This window comes from Rattus norvegicus, chromosome 14 (assembly GCF_021556685.1).
Source record: "Rattus norvegicus strain SHRSP/BbbUtx chromosome 14, alternate assembly SHRSP_T2T, whole genome shotgun sequence".
NCBI lineage: Eukaryota > Metazoa > Chordata > Mammalia > Rodentia > Muridae > Rattus > Rattus norvegicus.
Window position 1 is genome coordinate 37651113 of NC_141547.1, and position 8068 is coordinate 37659180.

Sequence of the window (8068 nt, forward strand, 5' to 3'; positions counted from 1 at the left end):
TGTGTGTGTGTGTGTGTGTGTGTGTGTGTGTGTGTGTGTGTGTTTGTGTGTGTGCTTGCATGTGTGTATGTGTTACATTTGGAGGACAGTTCATGGGAGTAAGTTCTCTCTTTTATCATCTGGCTCTCAGGGATCTAAGGTACGATCTAATCATGCTTAGCCGCAAGCATCTTTACCCACTCATTCAACTTCCCATCTCAATTTTCCATTTTTGTTCCTTAGTTTGGGCTTTCTGAAATTAGATTAGTTTTTATTAGATGGAAGATAATTTTGTAATTATATTTATGCACAGAAAACTTAGTGTGGATTTAACCCAGTTTAGTGGCGAGTACTTTAGCCTTTGCCTTTTGGAGCTTGGCAATGCGAGCCACAGACTTAGGACCCAGTCTGTTGCCTCCCCAGTGGCGGCGGATCTCATCATAACTGTCATTATAATTGGTCCTAATAGCTTCCACCAGCTTAGCCAGAGCACCCTTGTCTTCCGAGTTAACCTGTGTGACGCGACAGTGGTGCATGCCTTCCTGTGGACCAGGCGACTCAGCCTGGCCTTTCCCTTGATGATGCAGTAGGGCACCCCCATCTTTCGACACAGGACAGGCAGGAAAACCACCAGCTCATGGGCAATCACCACCAGCTGAGCCTTCTTGTTCTGCACCAAGGTGGTGACTGTATTGACCCTTGCTCAGAGGACAGGTGGTCTCTTAGTAGGGACATCCCCTTTGCCCGCAGCTTTCTTCTCAGCACGGATCAGTAGCCTTTGCTTCTTCTCTCGCTTTGTCTCTGGCCTTTACTTGTGGGCAAGCTTAAGCAGCTGAGTCGCTGTTTGTCTGACCAGGACCTGGATGAACAGGTTAATGGCAGAAGGTACTGTAAACCGCTTATAGAAGATGGATGTTTGCCACTGCAGCCTGATGTAGCCGGGCCATTTGATGAAGCATGTTAGATTTCTTTCGGGCTGGATGTCCTGTCCAATGCCGAAGTTCTTGGGTCTTTTCTCAAACAAAGGATTGACCAACAGTTTGGAATCCTGTTTCTTGAGGACGGCGGGGGCTAGGGTCTTCTTCTTCTTGCCCTTCTTTGCTTTGGGCATCTTGCTCGACTGGAGGAGAGCTAGATTAGTTTTTTTCTTTTGATTTCCATATTTATTCCCCCCCATTTTTATTAAATTGATATTTCCTATTTACATTTCAAATGTTATTCCCGTTTTCCTGTCCATCAGTTCCCTAACCGCTCCCCCTCCCCTTCAATATGGGTGTTCCCCTCCCTATCCAGCCCCTATTACCACCACCTCCAACAATCCTCTACACTGGGGGTCCAACCTTGGCAGGACTAAGGGCTTTCCCTTCCACTGGTGCCTCAACAAGGCTATTCATGGCTACATATGAAGTTGGAGCCCTGGGTCAGTTCATGTATAGTGTTTGGGTAGTGGTTTAGTCCCTGGAAGCTCTGGTTGGTTGGCATTGTTGTTCTTATGGGGTCGCAAGCCTCTTCAGCTCTTTCAGTCCTTTCTCTAATTCCTCCAACGGAGGTCCCATTCTCAGTTCAGTGGTTTGCTGCTAGCATTTGCCTCTGTATTTGTCATGTTCTGGCTGTGTCTCTCAGGAGAGATCTATATCCGGTTCTTGTCAGCATGTATGTACTTCTTAGCTTCATCCATCTTATCTAGTTTTGGTGGATATATATATATATCTATATATATATCTATATATATATATGTATATGTATATGTATATATGTGTGTGTGTATGTATATGTATATATGTGTGTGTGTATGTATATGTATATATATGAGAGTTTTTCATAATTATTTAATAGCACAATTATTTGGATTGTAGGAAAAATAATTAACCGTAATTTACTAAACCCTTATGTAAAAAACACAATTTAAGTTGTGAAAGGTTTTAACTCCACTTATGTGAAATCAATAATAGGTTGAGGTAGATATTTAATTTTTTTATTTTTTATGTTCATTTTTTATTCATTTTACATCCTGATTGCTGCCCCCTCCCTCATTTCCTCCCATTATCACCTGTGTATACTCTTCTCCCATTAATCCTCTTCTCCTCAAAGAGAAAGAAGCACCCCATGGGTGCCAACCTGTCCTGGCACATCAAGTCACATCAATGTTAAATTCATCCTCTCCCACTGAGTCCACATAAGTTGGCATAGCTAGCAGAAGGGGATCTAAAGACTGGCAATAGAGTCAGAGACAGCCTCTGCTTCAGTTGTTAGGGGACCCACAGGAAGACCAAGCTGCAAATCTGCTACAGATGGGTGGGGGCTTAGGTCTAGCCCTGCATGTTCTTTGGTTGGTAGATATGTCTCTGGGCACCCCATGGGCTCAGGTTGGTTAATTCTGTAGGTCTTGTTGGAGTGTCCTTGAGATCTATGGCCCCCTCAATTCTATGTCCCACTTTTCTATCAGGGTCCCCAAGCTCTGCCTAATACTTCGCTGTGGGTTTCTGCATGGGTTTTCATCAGCTGCTGGCTGAAGCTATATTTCAGTTATACTAGGTTCCTGTATGTAAGCATAACAGAGTATCATTAATAGTGTCAGGGGTTGGCTCTCTCCCATGGTGTGTTTCTCAAGTTAGGCCAGCCATTGTTTTTCCATTCCCTCAATCTCTGTTTCATCTTTATCCCTGTACATCTTGTAGAGAGGGAAAGTTTTAGGCCAAAGGTTTGAGGGTGGTTTGGTCCTCCCTCCCTCTACTGGAAGTCCTGCCTGGCTAAAGGAGGTGCTCACTTCAGTCTCTGATTCCAGCTGCTAAGAGTCTCAGCTAAGGCCACTCTGTAGAATTAAATAAGTTTTTGAGGTATCACCACCCCTAATTTCAAGATGTAATACAAAGCAATAGTAATAAAAGTCACATGGTATTGGCATAAAAACTGATAGATTTACCAATGGAATAGAAAGAAAGACACAAGAATAAACCCACCCAACTACAGACACTTGATTTTTTGACAAAGAAGGCAAAACCATACAGTGCAGAAAAGAAAGCTTCTTGAACTAATGGTGCTGGCCTAACAGGATGACTATGTGTTGAAGAATGTAAATGGATCCATATTTATCACCTTGCACAAAACCCAAGACCATGTGGATCAAAGATCTCAACATTTAACTGGACACACTAAAGCTAATAGAAGAGAGAGTGGGGAACTGCCTGGAATGCATTGCCACAAAAGACGGTTTTCTGAACAGAACACCAACAGCTCAGACAATAATATCAACAATTAACAAATGGGACCTCATGAAACTAAAATCAGAAAAGAACCTCATCAATAGGACAAAACAGCAGCCTACAGATGGGGTAATAAAACTTTACCAACCCTGACAGAAGAATAATATCTACAATATATAATATGTCAAGGAATTAGACACCAACAAACCAAATAATCCAAGTAAAAATGAGTGAAAGAGCTAAACAGAAGTTTCCCTAATGACTGAGAAACACTTGAAGAAATGTTCAGGCATGATAACTGCCACTTGTCACTCATCCTGGGAGCGGTGTGGAAACTGCTTATTTTACCTGCTCTTTCGTCACAGTGATTCTGGGTGAGTATTACAGCACAATAGCCAGAGGAGAGTTCCTAGAGTCAAGGGTATCTAAAGGAATGGAGAGACTTTAGAGTAATTGGAGAGAAAAAGTAATTAGGGCAAGAAAAGTTGCCTCAGAAGTCTAGTATACAAAACACATAAGTTGAAGGAACTCACAATGGTATTGCCCCAACTATCTTAGGAAATGTGGGTACAAACAGAATTGAGAGGTTTAAAGACAGAACTAAATGATCAATTAAATCATTTCATAAATAAAAAAGATAAGTCTATGATTATTTCTAATGTTTTTCACTTTAGAATCTATGTGGACAATCTGACACTGTTAACTAACTAAAGGTGGGGGGGGCCTTCATGTGTCCTTGAATGAATGTGGAGGAATGAAAACTGGACCTCCTTTTCCTCAGGCTTTTCTCCATTTTTGTCCCTGCAGTTATTTCAGACAGGAACAACTGTGGGTCAGAGTTTTTGACTGTGGGATGGCAATCCCATCCTTCACTTGATGAGCTGTCTTTTTGCTGTAGGTGGGCTCTACAATTTCCCTCTCCCCACTGTAGGGCATTTCCTCTAAGACCCCCCCCCTTATCTTTTATAGATAGTGTTGGTCTTACTGGCAGTCTGTATAGAGAAAAATGAAAATAGATCTATATTCATCACCTTGAACAAAGCTCAAGTCCAAGTGGATCAAGGACCTCAACATAAAACCAGATACACTGAATCTAATAGAAGAGAAAGTGGGAAAGAGCCTTGAACTCATTCGCAGAGGGGTACATTTTCTAAACAGAACTCCAATGGCTCAGGCTCTAAGATCAAGAATTGATAAATGGGATCTCATGAAACTGGAAAGCTTTTGTAAGACAAAGGACATATTCAGTAGGACAAATAGGCAACTTACAGATTGGGCTGCTCTTAAGGACTTATAAAGTCTGTGTTTTAGATAGGAAGGTATGAAGGAAAGGAGAAGAAAATGCTGGTGTCCTAATATGAGGACACACACTCAAGTTTTAAGAAGGGCACAATACATGTTCTCTGTGTAGTATCATAGAAGATTGGCAATGTTCATCATTTGTCCAAAATTCATAATCAACCTGAAATTTTGTTACTTCCAAGAATTTCTGAATTAGACATTTCTGTTATGTGATTGAGCTGTTTCTAGTGTTCAGTCATTCAGATATGTTTTGTTTAGCTCAGAAAATGGAGTTTTTCACTTTGGTAAATTTGTTGTTCAGCCCTATGAAATACCAATGCAAAGGTGTGTACTTTTGAAAAAGAAGAGTCACAGTTGTATGGATGCAATGACAATTAAGAGAAAGAAACTCGAGTTCTCACATTTGGCATGAGTCCTATGGAAATCTTGAGATATTTACAGTGGGAGTTTTCTTGGGAACCAAAACTTAGAAATTCAGTAAGTTATACTTATAGGTGAGAAGAGAGATTCTTATGAAGAAAATACTATTTACAACAACATAAAAGCCACCCTGATTTTTATTTATTCTTCATAGATGGTACTGTCAATAATTTGAGAAGTTTCAAGGGAAAATAATGTTCTTACCCTCAGTTATATCTATTTATTGGTTATTTTATTTATGATTTTTATTTTATTCTCTCTCTCACTCTGTGTGTGTGTGTGAGTGTGTGTGTGTGTGTGTGTGTGTGTGTGTGTTTGTATACATGTCTACACGGGTGGAGATCAGGACCTCTCCTTATACTATGCAAGTCACAGAAATCCAATTCAGGTGTTAATTGTTAATTTCAGTAGCAGAAGATTTACCTCCATATTCTCATTGTTTTCTAGCAAAACCGTAAATAATTTAAATGAACTTTTATATATCATTCCATATGATTATTAATTTACTCTATTCCATTACCAGTAGAAATAAACAAATGACTACACAGTGAAATGTTTTGTGGGGTATTATTTTAAAGTCAGCAATAATAAATACCATGCTTTTGGAAATGAACCCACCTCTCTTCAACCTATGTAATTTTACAATTATATTATTTATCGATCAAAGAAAAAATTGAAACACTAAATATTGTTTTGACAAATATCTTTAAAGATAAAATAAATATGAGATCACTATTACAAGCCATTGATTGAATTTCCTTTGACTCTGATTCATGTTTGTAAGTCTGCTCCCTGGGGAACATCATTCTTTTTGACTGTATGCAAAGATAAATCTTGAAAGGTTGGAAAATATCAAGAATAAAAAGTGTCATGTTTGATTTGTTGAGTAGTTTTCATTCTTTTCAAGGTCTCAAGTTACATCCTTTTCTGAGAAAGATTGAAAGATACAATCTGACATTTTTCAGTGTGATAATTCATTTTGCCCTCTGCCTGGAATCTACTAAAACAGGATCTTTTTTTATCACCTTTTTCAAATAACTGAAGTATCTTTAAAAACCCCACCCAGCTGGATATATATATCCACACACAATCTTATATACTGGAGGTTTAAATAATTAAATAACATGGCTCTAATTATTTCATTAAATCTACAACTGTTTTCATTTTCTAGATTATAAAATGTAAGATTAAGGCAATTATATAATTTATATACTAGTATAAAATTCTATAATTAAGGACACTGAAAATAGGAATCCAAAGTTTTGGTTTATTTCTTAGTTACTTTTCTCATTGTTGCAATCAAATGCCTGGCAAGAAGAAACTCAGAAGGGATTTCCTTTGGCTCATAGTTTGATGAGATTCAATCCATCAAATCAAGGAAAGTATGGTTGCAGACAGCTTCATGGGCTTTGTGGAGGCAGAAACATCCATCTGAGCCTCCCTCCTCATAGCTCTATAAAACATAAAGCAAAAAGGATTGGTGGTGTCAGTTGGTATCTTTATTTTCATTTTTGTTCAGTCCAGAGTCCTAGCCCATCAGAAGGTATGGCCCACATTAAAGTTCCGTCTTTTGTTCAACCAAACTACCAAACATACCCTCATCAATATGCCCAGTAGTATGGGCCCATGAGGCTATGAGACTGACTCTAGCAAGGACCCCTAGTAATGGAAGATATGGACTCTGACGCATCTGTCTTCTGTAACCATGCTCAGTTCCAAGTGGTGTTGGAACACAAACGTAGACACAGAATATATGACCAACAACCTGTTGTGCCTGCAAGATGTGCTGGGACAATATTGTCTCAGAGCATAAAACTTGCTTCTTAATCTTTCCAATACCATTCCAAATTACAAGTGATAAAACTAGTATTCAACCCAGTAATTTGTTTACATCTTATAGATTCCATTAAGAATTCATGTGAGACTTTCTAGTGGATGACCTCAGTTTACCATCCCCCACTGCTACAAGTCTCAGATGCTAGAGAAACAATAGGCTCCCAGGACCCAAGCTGTTGACTGTAGCTGAAATACCCAACAAAGGGGAGAGAGAACCTATAAAGACCACCTCCAGTAGATGGGCATGGCCACAGTTGAGGGATGGTATCACCCACACCTCAAAATTTTTAACCTAGAAATGTCCCTTTTCCAAAGGAAAGACAAGGACAAAAAATAGAACAGAGACTGAAGGGAAAGCTATCCAGAGACCACCGCACCTAGAGATCCATCCCATCTGCAGACACTAATGCCCCACATTATTGATGATGCCAAGGGGTACTTTGTGACAGGAGCCTGGTATGGCTGTTCCCTACCAGCACCTGAGTAATACAGATGTGGATGATTGCAGCCAACCATTGGAAAGAGCCTAGGAACCCCAGTGAAAAGGATAGGGGAAGGACTGAAGGAACTGAAGGGCATTGAAACTCCATAGGAAGAACAATACAAACTAATTGGGCTAACCAGAGCTTCCAGGGACTAAACCATCAACCAAAGAGTATACCTGGAAAGACCCATGGCTCCAGCTACATATGTAGCAGAGGATTATTTTATCTGAAATTAATGGGAGGAGAGGCCCTTGGTTCTATTGAGGATTGATGTTCCACATAGCATAACGTAAGGGAATGTTAGAGTGGTGAGTCAGAAGTGGGTGAGTAGGTAGATGAACACCCTCAGAGAGGCAAAGGAGAAGGGGAAAGGGGAATTAGGTGGGGAGTTTGTGGGGGGATAACCAGGAAAAGGCATATCATTTGAAATGTAAATGAATAAAATGATTAATTAAAACACAATGTTCTCACTAATAAGTGGATATTAGCCAAAATCAAACAAATAGACAAATAAACAAACAAACAAACAAACAACAACAACAAAAAACCAAGTACAGAAGTCCCAAGATACAGTCAGAACTCAAAAAGGTCAACAAGCTGTGGGACCCAAGTGAGGAAGCCTCAGTCCCCCTTGGGAGGGAGAAGAAAGCAACCACAAAGGGAGAGAGGGGACCTGGGAGGGAAAGAGGAAGGGTGGAGAAAGAGGGGAACATGATCTGGTTTGGGGTTGGGGAAAAGAACTGAAGCCCAGAGGATCAGCAGAAAGAATGAAAACATGTGACCTCAGGAGGAAGGAGGTTGGGAGGACCCTCCCGAATGTACCAGAGACCTGGGAGGTGAGAG

At 40.1% G+C, this 8068-nt stretch overlaps 1 pseudogene; it reads right to left on the minus strand.

Annotated features, from left to right (window-relative positions):
* Positions 1-308: 308 nt before the first annotated feature.
* Positions 309-1090, minus strand: LOC148001320 (large ribosomal subunit protein eL8 pseudogene; annotated as a pseudogene).
* Between the last annotated feature and the right edge of the window lie 6978 nt (positions 1091-8068).